This window comes from Erigeron canadensis, chromosome 9 (assembly GCF_010389155.1).
Source record: "Erigeron canadensis isolate Cc75 chromosome 9, C_canadensis_v1, whole genome shotgun sequence".
NCBI classification, from domain to species: Eukaryota; Viridiplantae; Streptophyta; class Magnoliopsida; order Asterales; family Asteraceae; genus Erigeron; species Erigeron canadensis.
The window spans coordinates 25,069,895-25,085,632 of NC_057769.1; positions in this window are offsets into that span (position 1 = coordinate 25,069,895).

A 15,738-nucleotide genomic window follows, 5' to 3' on the forward strand; every position below is an offset into this window, starting at 1 on the left:
CAAGTACATAAGTACCCGTTTAATGTCATCAAGTACGTAAGTACCCGTTTATTTGTACATGCACACATTGTCCCTCTATTGTCATCGATATTGTCATCAAGTACATAAGTACCCGTTTAATGTCATCATGTCCATCATGTCCATCAACTCAACCATGCACAATGCACATACATTTCATACGACTTTACATTTAAGGAATCTTAGATGTTTGTATACAGGGTCACCCGCAGCCTTCCCACCACATCTCCAACTCATTAAATGTATCATCGTCTTCCATGTATGTACAACTACCCTAATCATAAATAAATCAATCATACTCAAACAATACATAATCAATCAATGTCCATCAATGACCCTCACATATGTACTCACATAATGAACTACACAAGGTATTTAGAATACGCATAGTAAACAAGAACAAGTAATAATGATATCAAGAAGTATCTAACAAGTTCTATAATGCCCAACATGTCTATCAATGTCCCTCAATTGCACTCAATTACACGTAATGTACCTCATTGTACTCAATTGCGTGTAATGTACTTCATTGTACTCAATTGCACCATGACCATCAATGTCCACCCAGAAACAAACACTATGTGTATATACTTCGTACGATACTACTTTTGAAAGGCCTTTGATGCTTATATATAGGGTCACCCGCAGCCTTCCCACCACATCTCCAACTTTTCGAAGGTATTATCGTCTTCCATATATACACAACTAACCTAAAAGTCAACCAAACACGCACATACAATAATCATATAACAACCACGTGTTTACACGTTAACAATTCCATCAATCAAACAATGTCATCACTTAAGACACTCAACATATGCACAATCAATTCATGTCATCATCAAGGAAATCAAACGTATGCTCAATTGAACTATGTCATCAATCAAGGCAACACATAATTGCACAAACAACAAGTTAACACACAAAGGTTGTACACTTTTCAGCCCGAATCTCAAACGAGTAGGGAGCTACGAACTCACCTTGATCGGCAATAGCAAGCTAATATCAAGCTACGAATGCCCAATGGTCGTCAAAAGTCCACAACCTAACAATATATGTCACAATACAAGACATGGTCAATACTAGTTATACTATACCACAATTTCCCCTAAAGATGTTTTATAAGTCATTCGAGAACGTTTAAATGACAAATGAAGAGTTTTGGTTAGACACGGTTCAATGACTTAGCACCAAAATTCCACTTGAAAATCAAAGTGTTTAGAATTGTGTTTAACCAATTTTGTTAACCTTAGTATGTTAATATAAGACCAATAAACAAGTTTTGGATCATTAAAAGTCGACTGATAACCGAACGAAAAAGTTGGGGAAGGAACAGAAATACTGCGGCCGCTTGCACAGTCGGCCGTACGAGCGTCTGCAGTAACTGGGCATGTTCTTAATAATAGCACGGCCACAAGCACAGAGCGTCTGTCTGAGTGACCGTGCTCCAACTAGGCAGGTTTTTGACTTCAAGATCGACTAAGCTAGCTTCAAAACATATTTTTATGCATAAATCACCATATTTTAACATCATTGAACATAACCCATATCATAATTTTGATTCATAACATCAAATCATTGCTCAAATCCATTTTGACCCATGTCAAAACCCTAATTGAACCCTAATTCGTTTTGACCCGATTTGTGACCCGAATTTACTTGAAATCAACTAGAACAAGTTAATAAACATAAAATGATGATTTTGAGTCAAGTTTAACTTACCAAAACTTTCACTAAGTGATAAATCCGAATTTTGAGCTAAAGGAGAAGTTTCTTGCACTTTGATAACCCAAATCTTTGCTAGATGATGATGATGATGATGATAATAACCCTTGAATCTACTAACACTTTCACTAATAACAATGTTTGGATGCAAGAATTTTAGAGAGAGAAGAAAGAGAGAAAAGAGAAAAGAAAGAGAAAAGAAAGAGAGAAATGATAAGAAATGAAATGGGTGGAGGAGGAAATGGAAGGGGGGAGGCCGTCCTAAGTTCCAAAAAGGGTAGGCTCCCGCTCCGCCAAATTCTACGAATAGCAAATCGTCAATCCTTCAAATGCCAAAACGAACCCACAACATAACTTAACTTAATGACCTCGACTAACACATACGTCCCAAATTGCACGACAAATTGATCTATATGTACACATTGCACTTAATGAACTTCAAATTGCAGTTGAACTATATTAACCAACTCGATAGTTAGTTAAATTGTACATATGGTCAAAAGGTCAGGAACCACGATTGTTACACAGTTGACCGAGGATAAGAAATATTGAATGTTTTCTTATTTAGATAAACTGCTTAGGAAACTTTTACAAACTAATATAAAAAAAAAGTTATTATGTATCATAAGTGAAACAGATTGTACAAATTCAAAAACTAATAAAACGTAAAGGTTATGTAACATCCCAAACTTTTCAAGTTTGACTTATCGTTGACCGTTAGTTGATCCTTAACATCGTTAGTCTCTTTAATTGCTAGTTGATTAATAAGTTGTTAAATGATAATTAAAGTGCCTGTATGTAGATATGTTATAGAGTTATGTGATGCTAAAATGATGTGTCGGTTCACCATTATGTGTTTAAGACGTTAGTTGGCCTTCCGTTAGTGTACGTATTAGCTTCGGGCCTTAGTTATTAGACTAATATGTGTTTTTGGACTTGTTTGAGTGGGTTTTAGTCAAGCCCAACCATCATGAACGAAAATTAAAGTTATTAGCTTCGTGCGTTTTTCTTCTCTAGATGGTAAAGTTATTTCAGTTTATGGAGATAAGAAGAAAGGAAGCTTGAAGATCATTAATTTGATGAAGGCTCTCAAATGTATCCGACAGAATAAGAACCACTTCCTTGCTTATGTTATTGATGCACGAAAAGAAAAGTCTCCCATTTCAGATGTTGACGTGGTTTCTGAATTTTCTGATATCTTTCCTGATGATCTTCCCGGTATTCCTCCCGACCGTGAGGTTACATTTCAGATTGATCTTGTACCCGGTGCTACTCCTGTTGCAAAAGCACCGTATCGTTTGGCTCCTACAGAAATGAAAGAGCTTATGTCTCAGCTCCAAGAGCTACTTGACAAAGGTTTCATATGTCCAAGTTCCTCGCCTTGGGAAGCTCCTGTTCTCTTTGTCAAAAAGAAAGATGGTTCTATGCGTATGTGCATAGACTACCGTGAGCTTAATAAGCGAACGGTTAAGAATAAGTATCCTCTCCCACGTATCGATGATCTCTTCGATCAACTCCATGGTGCTTCTTACTTCTCAAAGATCGACTTGCGGTCTGGCTATCATCAATTAAAAGTCAAAAAGGAAGATGTAGCCAAGACAGCTTTTCGTACACGTTATGGGCACTATGGTTTCTTGTCATGCCGTTTGGGTTGACAAATGCTCCTGCCGCTTTTATGGATTTAATGAATCGGGTATGTCGCCCATTCTTAGATCATTTTGTGATTGTCTTCATTGATGATATTCTTATCTATTCAAAGTCTGAAGCTGAGCACCGTGAGCACTTAAGAGCCGTCCTTGAGGTTCTTAGGGAGAAAAAGTTATATGCAAAGTTCTCAAAGTGTGAATTCTGGCTTCGAGAAGTTCAATTTCTTGGGCATGTTATCTCTTCCGAAGGAATAAAAGTTGATCCTGCGAAGATTGAAGCTGTCTCCAAATGGGAGCAGCCTAAGACACCTACGGAAATTAAAAGTTTTCTTGGTTTAGCGGGCTATTATCTAAGGTTTATTCAAGATTTCTCTCGTATAGCTAAACCTATGACGGAATTGACAAAGAAAGGGGTGAAGTTTGAGTGGAAGGAAGCACAAGAAAAAGCCTTCCAAACGTTAAAGAAAAAGTTATGTGAAGCTCCTGTCCTCGCCTTACCTGAAGGTACTGATGATCTTATTGTTTATAGTGATGCTTCTATTTCAGGTTTGGGTTGTGTTCTTATGCAAAGAGACAAAGTCATTGCATATGCTTCACGCCAGTTGAAGCCTCATGAAAAGAACTACCCGACTCATGACCTTGAATTAGCTGCTGTAGTGTTTGCATTGAAGTTATGGAGACACTACTTGTATGGTACTAAGTGTACCTTGTACGCTGACCATAAAAGTTTGTAATATGCGTTCACTCAAAAGGATATGAATGTAAGACAACGAAGATGGATGGAACTTCTGAAGGATTATGATTGTGAAATTAAGTATCATCCCGGTAAAGCTAATGTTGTCGCAGATGCATTAAGTCGAAAGGTGCAGAATTCTTCTTGCAAATTAATGAGTATGGTTGTCCAAGCTAAATCTGGGTTACTTGAACGAATGAAGGAAGCCCAAACTAAAGCTCTTTTGAAAGAAAATGTTGATAAAGAAAGTATCGGCAAGAAGAAGCGACTTGCTATGGAAATGAATAGTCGTGGATTGCAGACCTATAAAGGCCGAATCTGGGTACCATTTCTTGATGGTAACCGTGAGCTAATACTTGAAGAAGCTCATAGGTCCAGATATTCAGTACATCCCGATATTACGAAGATGTATGCAGATTTGAAGCCTCTTTATTGGTGGCCAAATATTAAAGGGGAAGTTGCACATTTTGTTGAAAGATGTTTGACTTGTGCTCGTGTTAAAGCAGATTACAAAAAGCCTTATGGATTGTTACATCAGTTGGAGATTCCAGAATGGAAATGGGATCATATTACAATGGATTTTGTGACCAAGCTACCTAGAACACCAAAGGGAAATGACATGGTATGGGTTATTGTAGATAGGTTAACGAAGAGTGCTCATTTCTTAGCAACACGGCAAGATGTACCATTGACCAAGATGGCGAAGATGTACATAGATGAAATCGTTTCAAAGCATGGTGTTCCTTTTTCCATTGTTTCAGATCGAGACACGAGGTATGTATCTGGCTTTTGGAAAAGTCTTCAAAGAGAATTAGGTACTAGAGTAAATTTGAGCACGGCCTATCATCCTCAAACTGATGGGCAAAGTGAAAGAACTATTCAAACCTTGGAAGACATGCTAAGGGCTTGTGTTTTAGAGTATGGTGGTGTATGGGATGATCATTTGCGATTGATTGAGTTTACTTATAATAACAGCTATCATGCAAGTATTGGCATGCCACCATTTGAAATGCTTTATGGTAGGAGATGTAGGACACCAAGTTGTTGGATGGAACCTGGTGAAAAGCATTTTACGGGTCCTCAAATCATTGAAATTTCAGCTGAGAAAGTTAATGTTGCAAAGGAAGCACTTCGTGTAGCAAGAGAACGACAAAAGACTTATGCCGACAAGAAAAGAAGGCCGATGGAGTTTAAAGTTGGTGATTTGGTAATGTTGAAAGTCTCTCCTTGGAAAGGTGTGATACGTTTTGGAAAGAACGGAAAGCTAAGTCCACGTTTCATTGGACCTTTTAAGATATTGAAGCGTATTAAAGATTTAGCTTATCAGTTGGAATTGCCTCCAGAGCTGGATGGAATTCACAACACATTTCATGTGTCTTATTTGAGGAAATGCCTGGCGGAAGAGTCTAGTGTGATTCCTATTAAAGATGTGAGTATTGATCCTAAGAAGAGAATGGTTGACGAACTGGTTATACTTGAAAGGAAGCAAAAGAAACTTCGTCGGAAGGTGATTGACCTTGTGTTGATCAAATGGAAGCATAACCATGGTGAAAGTTTAACTTGGGAGACCGAACCCGTAATGAAAGCGAAGTATCCTCATTTGTTCATTTCTGATGAGATTCCGAGGACGAAATCCTCTTAAGGGGGAGGTAATTGTAACATCCCAAACTTTTCAAGTTTGACTTATCGTTGACCGTTAGTTGATCCTTAACGTCGTTAGTCTCTTTAATTGCTAGTTGATTAATAAGTTGTTAAATGATAATTAAAGTGCCTGTATGTAGATATGTTATAGAGTTATGTGATGCTAAAATGGTGTGTCGGTTCACCATTATGTGCTTGAGACGTTAGTTGGCCTTCCGTTAGTGTACGTATTAGCTTCGGGCCTTAGTTATTAGACTAATATGTGTTTTTGGACTTGTTTGAGTGGGTTTTAGTCAAGCCCAACCATCATGAACGAAAATTAAAGCTTAATGGCTGGTCCATTAGGGTAACAAGTCTAATAACTTCCTTTTAATCCATTCTTATCATTTTATAACCTATTATCATTAGGTTTTCTCATTCTCTCTTATTTCTCCACCCTATTCTCCCATATTTTGATCTTGAACTCCTGGAAATCAGTAAGCAATTTATTTTCATATGTTTATGTCCATTACAATGATCTTTGCTTGTGTCTAGTGATTTCCATGCCGAAAATTAACATTTTCGGGTATATTTTGGGATCTCAATGATGACGGTCATACAAGCAGAGATGATTACTGTATTATGGTTCATTTTTAATATCTTTTAATTCTGTTAAAAGGTTTGGAATTATCTTGATTCACACATATGGATTTCAATACGATTTGTAACGTTTTTGATACCTTTTTCGTGAGATCCAGTGATAAAAGCGATTTAAATGAGATTTGTTTTTGGTGATATCTTATTTTCTAAAAATGATGAGTTTTGCAAAAAGAATCATCTAAATCCGTTGAGTAACGAAGCGACAATCGTGATTTGAAGTTTATACGTATATGGTTTCCGAATAGTTTTAATAAAAACCAAAGAGGACACCTTTTAAAATGGGATTTTCTTCTGGAATTAGATTCTCTACTGAGAAACATGAATTTTGCAAAAAGAATCGTCTAAAACGGTTAAGTAACGAAGTCGCAATCGCGTTTTAAAGTTTATGTTCTATGTAGCGACGATCTAGTGACGAAATTAGCGACGGAAAGGTTTTTTCCCGTTCAATATGCACGTCCCATCTGCTGACATCATGCTGACGTCACTGTTAGCAGATTTTTCGGTTTTGGTCCCTGAAGTTTCTGATTTGACATAAATGGTCCCTGTAGTTTTGAAAATGACAGTTTTGATCCCTGTAGTTTTGAAAGTGAGAATTTTGATCCCTATAGTTTGAAAAGTAACAGTTTTGATCCCTATAGTTTTGAAATTGACAGTTTTGATCCCTGCAGTTCCGAATTGACATATTTGGTCCTTGCAAGATTGAAATTGTGTTTTGAATCTTGTGAGATTGAAATTGTAACTTTTGATCATTATGGTTCAAGATTGAAATTGTCATTTTTGAATCTTGTGGTTCGAGATTGAAATTGTCATTAATTGAACTAAAAGTTATTGAATATTTAACATCTTAAATTAAACGTATTTACTAATAAAAGTATGATGTTTAGTCTTCATTAAAAGACAATGATAGTGAGTAAATTAACAATTAATTGGACTCTTTTGTACATCGTAGATTCTGAAGGTTTGAGCATTCACTGTTGAGTCTTAATTGGTGTGACACTTTGTTATTGCATTCTTATTGAGGTAAGATAACATTTTTCGTCACCTGAGGGTACAACAAAATATATTTTTTATAAGTTAAAACCCCCAAATGAATATAATTGCATACTTGTACGATTATGAGATTTTATGGGAGGTTTTATGGGATATGTAAGTTTACCATTGATGATGAGTGATAAGTTATCTATGTTTCAAAGGTATGATAATATGCATATGTTATGAAATGATGAAATGTTTTTATGAATGTTTGCATGGCTTGAACACCTAGTCACTAGACATATGAATAGGATTGCCATGACACGTGCACGAATAAGGGCCCTAAAGTAAAAGATGATGTATGTGATTAGTTTAGTTGAAAGTGTAGCCTAAGCTAAAATAATTAAGAAGTCTCGAGCATATTCAAGATGTTGTGTTAAGCTTAACCCGTGCTAGTTCTTCGGAGCTAGGGCGTACGTGGTCACGTGGTTTGGGAATCATGATACCTCCCATGGCATAGTTACGTTTGAGTATTCCGGGTGGAGTAACTAACCACCATTGCGTAAAGGCATAAACGGTTTATTCAGTTGGAAATGACTTTGTCAATTCCTTAACGACGCCGATGGACCACCGAAAGGTTTACCCATCATGTCGGGTGTAAGGACTCCATGTATGGTCTACGACCACCTGCACACAATCCCCACATCCCTATGTAAGTGGCGTAAGTCACTTAGCCTACGTCTAGGCAAAGAAAGAAAGATAAGAAAGAAATGCTAGGCACATTAAGAATATGATGATCCTATTGTGTTATGTTTATCTTGTGATGTGATATGTATGTGATATTAACATTTATGACATGTTTTGTTAATATATTATGAATCGGCAAATGTTTTTAAATTATGTTATCTTACTTAGCTAATTTATTAGCTAACACTTGTTTTTTGAAAATGTTGTGCCTTCAGGATAAGCAAGCTTGAGCTAGGAAAGGATTAGCTCGATGAGATGGGTAGAAGTAATAAAGAAGACTAGCATAGATTGTTGAATGCTTAGACTTCCCATAGCCTTACGTTTTGGCTACTTTCATTTATGATTTATGAACATGTAATAATGATGACATTTATGTTGGTGTCATAACTTGGATTTCATTTATATTGTTGTGATGATGCACGTTAGTAACACCGTTTTATAAAGGTACCATCCGGTTACGGATGAGGCAGTTTTAAGTGATCCTTTTCCGCTACTTTTTAAACGTCGTTTGGTAAAGTTTTTTAAAATCAATGTTTTTAAATGACGGGTGTTACAGGTTACCTAAAATCATGTGGGAAAAAAAAACATAAAAATATGAAGGAAAAGAAACACTCAAATAATAATAAAATTTACTATATATAATATTAAATTTGTTTGTTATTCATATTCAAATAAAAAAAATGAAAAAATTAGCTAGAATCGTGAGAAAAAAAAAACATAAAAAAATACTCAAATACAAAAATTTTACATATTATAAATAAACTTGACATTTAAATAGAAAAAACTAGATGGAGTCACCAACCATGGTCACCTGATTCGCGGTTCGTTTCCGTTCAGGTTCGCGATTTGGGATCACAATTCGCAGGGACCCGCGAATCTGGTTCGGGAGGGGGTAGGCTCATTTCGGTTCACTTCGGTTCGGTGAACCCGGATTAATAATAAAATAATAGATTCGATTGAATACCGCAAAGTTCAAAAAAAATCAATACTACAAAAAAACAAATTATAAGTCTTTAAACTTAAAAGTTTAAAACTAACTATGTAAAGTAAAACAAATGTTTAAAATTACTCCATCCTTTGTCTTTTTTTTTCCATTTATTTTATATATTTACTTTGATATGATAATCGGGATATTTAGTTACTACTTAAATTAAAATCACTTAACCCAAACACAATACACCTAATCCAGTTCTTCTAAAACGTAAATTTTTCCTGTCCAGATTGTTGAACTACAACAAAAAAATCTTTTTAAAAACAAATATGCCCCAAGTTGGGGTCGTGGGGAATGGGTCGAGTAAAGTCCCATGGGGCCGAAAAAATCACAGAGACGTACTGCCTATAAAAGGAACAGACCTTTGCCACTCCATCCGATTATAACTTTGTTTTAACCTTAGTAAATCTTATATATATATTAAACGGTAAAATTTATATAAAGTTACTGTTCACCTGAAAAGATTTTAAATGGGTAGTAATAATAATGAACACTAATTTTTAAAATAAATTTAAGTAAAATGTTAGAATACTCTTTTATAACATTAAATTAGAATTGTCTTTTAAAATCAATATTAAAACACATAAAACAAGGCTTTTAATTTAAGTCCATTTGTTTTTAAATGTCAACAAAATTATCAACTCATTATTATTTTGTTAGGAACAAGGATACAGTGTCATAAATTGACAAATAGATAAGTTTTGACAAATTGTCTAGCAAATAAGAACGTGCCACATGGCTTTTTTTTTATTTTCTTATCAAATTTGTCAAAACTTGCTAAACCAAAGGGTGTAGTAAGCCAATTCTTGCCAATAGTTCAAAATGCCAATGCTGAAAAATTAAAAGGTTGTCGGAATTTAGAAAAGTGACCGATTTTTTATTAAAAAAAAAGTAAACACTTGGGCTCCTTAGAGCATTTTGGAATTTGGAAGTCGAAGAAGCCATAACTGCCAACCCGAAGGCTACATGCCAAGATACGCCACAAATCATCCGAGTCCCATTTTTTAGAAAAAAACATTTTGTACCATCATCGTCCATTTGACGTAACACCGGCAACCTAGCTATTTCCATCCTTAAAGCACACACCCTAAACTAGAACCCCACCCTCAACTGAGTCAAGTCATCTTCCCTTAGTGACTTCTAGATGAGGTACATATATCTAACACATTATGTGTTTACCTTATACAATAATCGATCAATACTTCCACGTTTTCTTTTGAACAACTTACAAATTGTTAGCAAGAAGATGCTGCTATTTAAAAACATGATTTTTTTTTTTTTGTTTAAGTATTTAGGAATGTATGTAATTTGTTCATTTTTTCTATTTGTGTAAAAAAAACATTCATTCGGTTCATTGTATATAATTAACTTTCAAAACTGGGTGGTGTCACATGAGCATCCAACCCATTTTTTACATGATTTGTTCAATTTTACAGGTTTATTACATATAATGAACCACATTAAAGTTTTTTTTCACACAATATGCACAAGTTACATACATCCTGAGATACTTTAACCCTTTCCTTTTTCCTTGAATAACTTTACTTTATAGTTGGGTTTACTGGTTGAGTATGTATTTAACGTTATGTGTTTAAAACACTTAATTAGAGTATTATTATCGTGTTTAATCGGCGGTACTTTTGTGGCACACAAATGAGGTGTCACCTGGAATCCAAATTTTTTTCCATGTCAACAAAAAGTACTACCTTATACATATGATCATTATATCAGAAAGTTGGAGACATACAATAGAAGTTTTAACTTGAATGCATACATTAGCCTTTGGACTAAAGTTATATTGATTTCCAAACACTGATCGTTATTTATATTTTGATCCTCGAATGAAAAAATACTCAGAGACTTGTGTATGGTGAACCTACATGCACTTGGTGGAAGGTTTACGTGATTATTATAACGAATGAAAACTTTAAATTACAGCATAGTGGACGGGTTGGGTAATCTGTCAAACCTGGCATGTTTTTGTGCCAGTCGTTCGGATGGATGTAAAACACTTCTGTTCCAGTTTTGTATAAGTAGTTACTTTCTAAGATCTCAGAAGTTATATTGTTTCAATAATAATTCATTTTCTCCTAATAAAATGATATAGGTTGTTTTATGCTTTAAAAAGTACTCTTTGGGTCACTTTTAATCAGTCAGATTTACCTGTTAAAAGATATAAAAAAAAAATCTGTAAATGGTTGAAGTTGTCACCTCTGCACCTTTCATTGATATTAACAAACATGGTACGCTCCAACTTAATGAAAGGGAAACAAAAATTCACCAGCCGACAGATTCGAGTATGTCATGCATGGGCTGTTTGTTATACATGATCTCAAATGATAAGAACCAGCAAAGTGGTAAAATTGAACTGTATGTATCTCATCACCTCTTGTTATTCTTTTATTTCATATTTTTGCTACTTGTAGAGGTGAATGAAGAGGTAGAAGGGAGAATCATTTTCATTCTCATGATTTCTCCCAAAATGGTGAAGAATGGTGAGAATGAAATCAAATTACCTTTTTTTTTTCTTTTTTTCTCATATATTTAATTATTAATTTTAATTATTTATATTATGATATTATAATTAGTTTTTGTTAAAAAAAAATTTCATATTAATTTGTTTATTTTTTATATTTCTCTTATTATGATTCTCTGTTGTTACCAAACAATGTAATTATTCTCTTTCCAAATACTCATTCTCTTTCTAACTATTTCCATTCTTTATTACATTTCCATTCTCAATGATTCCCTTCTACCAAACGCCCCATAAGTGACTTGACTTTAACCACTATGACATTTCCCCCACATAGATACTCTGCTTTTATTTAATGTGACCCATTTGTGATAAAAACAATTCTTTTAGCCCATATATAAGTAAACAAGTTGCAACCCTTAAATTTACATGATACCCTAAGATCTAAGATCTGCATAATATATATTTAAAGTCAGTTTGAACCCTGAAAATTCAACTCTTTTTGACACCTTCCTTCGTTGATTGTTACTGGTTTGGGCAAGTCCAATTAACATTTCATTTTATTGTGTAAAATTTTGGGATGATATAGAATGTAAGCATTTTACTACACTTCATTTTTCTCTACCTAAGTATGAACATTATTTCCGATATTATGAAAAACTGTTTTTTCTTTTGCTGAAGGAGTAATTGTTGAATTCAATATGATTGGTTGATAGTTTTTCAGATGAACCTTTTTTTTTACATTGTCCTTTATAACTCTGTTTGCTGCGATCACTATGTCGTCACATGATACATTGATATGTAGGTTTCTATAATTAGTGAAATTTCTTTTAGCTTTTATTACTACCCCTTTAAATTACCAGTTTTTCTTTCCGTGTTATTTTCACATTTTATGCCATTGTTAGAAATGACTCCCATTTCATGTGTTCATGGCAAATACACCTAACAGAAATTGTGATCCAGAAATTTTATATTATTTTCATCAGTATGAAAATGAAACCAACTTAAAGTTTAGAAGGAAAGATGGATGGAATGGAAAGACTTGTCAAATTCCTTTCACAAAAGTATTTGTTAAGTGTACCATAAAGTGTTAAATGTGTAGCGCATTGGATCACCTTGTGTTCTCTCTTCTGTTATAGCAGTTTACCGATATGTATGTGAATAACACAAAGATCAACAATAGAAATATCCATGTCACATTCCTCTACGAAATATGTGACCAAAACGGACAACTTAAATGCTTATGGACTTTGCATAATCATAAGAAATCGATATTGTATGCAGTAAAAGTCTTGCTACAAAATTCCATAGGCTCTTATCTTACAGTGCTTACCATTTCATATTTACATATGTAGATCCACTCTGTTCGTGCTCAAGACTATCTCAAATTCAGAACCCAGTTTCAGTCCATATCTCACATGTCAACAAAAAAATAAACAGAACATTGAAACACTCTTAACACATCCCCACATACACACACACCTAAGTACAAATAATTATTTTAAATTTTGTATTGTGGTTTACATAACTTTTAAAAATACGATTACATAGATTTATAAGAAATGGATATCAGGACAATGCCCGAATCTCCATGCCACATAAAACTAGGCCGGAAAAAGTTCCTTCATAAGTTATCATCTTCAAATGGACATGAACAAAATCATCTCTTAGTCTCAAAGTTGAATTGAATTTCCAAACAATGACCTCCATCCATCCATCTTCCCTCTTTTGTGGAACAAAATCGTGTAAATCCCAATAGCTTGGGGATCTAAAGTAAACGATTCCAGCTTCTTTGTTTCTCCGCTTGTATAGGTCTCGTACTACCACTGGACAATGAAGCCCAGAACACTTTTCTGAAAACTTGAACACAAGATAACAGGCATATTCTGTATTAGGTTGTAATAATTTAATTCTAATCCAGCAGTTGATAATGACTACTTGTTGTGACAGCAGCTCAACCACCTCTTCAAATCTGTATGTATATATGATGATAGATCATGCGATTAATTAAACCTTACCGTGGAGATACGTAAAATCACTTTTGAAAGACGGAACAGGAAGTATACGTAATTTCAGTCGATCTAGTGACATGTCTTGGTGTTATTATACCACATACAAGAATATCAAAATTTTGGTTTTACAAGTTAAAACTCTTAAGAGTTTATCAAGCGAAATAAACTCCTATAAGAGGCTTACATGGGGAACAGTTCAAGGACCAGTTCACATTAAACCAATTAACATAATGAAATTAGTAGTTCAAAACGCAAACCTGGATCGGGCTGAGGCTTTCAAATGAATAAGCTTCAATTTTGTGGAGTAGTACGGCATATCTTTCGCCGATAGCATAAGATGCTTTTTGTCGTTCACTTTGCTTCTTGTAATTAACTGTTAATCCATAGGTTAAAATAATAGTTACCAAAACCATTATCATGTGGATATAATACAAATTAGATAGAAATTTTAAAATGGACCTCTTCAAAGTCTTCATAGTTTTCAGATCGATTAAGCAATTCTTCATGTACTTCCTCTGTCTTCTTGATTTCTTCATGTTTTAGTATCTGCATAGAATTTGTAGGACCTTTAATTAACATGTAATGAAGCACATAATCTGTAAAGTAAATACAATATATCTGTAATAGGAACCAATGAGTACTTGAAAGCTAGAAATGTCGATTGCTTCGATTCCCTTTAACTTCTCATCTATTTTTTCATGTATGGCCTGCAAAATGATTAATAACCAATTTATTAATTTGTGGTGTTGAACATGATAATGTTTCTATTCTTTCCCTCTAATCTTATATATAAACAAAAGTACAATCTAGTATAGAAACCAAAGAGTGTTTTGAAACTTGCATTGTCAATGGCTTGAAACTCAATTCCTTCAACATATATTGTGTTACTCCCACAATAGCATCGTGAAAAGCTTTCTAGTAAAACCTCGAAATCGTTGTCATCTTTACAATACAAGAACTGACATAATTCAATCATCATCCAGTCATCATCTCTCCATGTTGCAAAATATGCATGTAAGATTTCATCCCCCTTTTTGTACTTCAAATTCACATACATCCGTTTAGCTCTAGATTTTGTTATACTACAAAATCTGAAGATGAAATGCACCTTGTAATTGACACCTGGAGATAAATACTGAGCTTTTATCTTGATATGAATCATTAGATTCGAAACGTCTAGCACCTCCGCTACTTTTGGGAACCTGCAGATGTTTTTAGACATTGATGTCAAAATTAGTCATCTACTCTATTTCCCCCCAAAAAGTAGATGAAACATATTCTTTTTTTTTAAAAGGAGCCCAAGTTAACATTTAATTTTTTAGGGGACCTAGCAGTTTCAAATTTGTCATCCAATAATAAAACACACAGAGCACAAGAGAGATTAACCTTGATCGTGGAACAGTTCGCCATTTACGTGACCACCGCCTTTTGTACCAAAATTTTCTTGCTGATACCATCTCATTCCTTTCTCCATTCTCACCCAGTGAAAACCACTGTTATACATCACAGTCATGTCAAAATTAGGATTAAAAAATAATAAAAAACGATTTTCATTTGCACGAAAAGTCGAAAATGTATGCAAAAATCCTCCAATTTAAGATATTATAAGTTTTTGCGATTTCAGAATTCTTGACATGCGTTTTTTTTATTTGTTTGAAATCAAGAGCAAAACATGCATGAAAACCAAATACAATATAACTAAGCTAAAAAGAGAATTACCACATTGTTCTCTTGAATGAGCATTCCATTATTGAACATCTCATACAGCTCCTTGTTATTTTTGTCATAGTAGTTACTACAGACATCTGACATTTGAAGTATTTCTTTGTAATCTTTAGGCAGTTTGGTCTTCCATATTTCAACATCCTCCTATTATAGAACAAAAACGTATGTAATAGATTCTATTTATATTCATATGTGCGAACATCACATTGTTAACCAAATAAAAAAACAGTTTAGAATTAAAAAAATACAATGTACACAATACCCTTCATTTTAATTCTAGAAATGTGATTCGCCTAAAAACATTTTCTTTAGGGATTAGTTTTCGCAAATGTAAAAAACTTTGAACGAATGTCCATAGTAGGAAATAACTAAAGTTGTGTGTATTGTATGTAAACAACTTTGAAATAATGTTTATT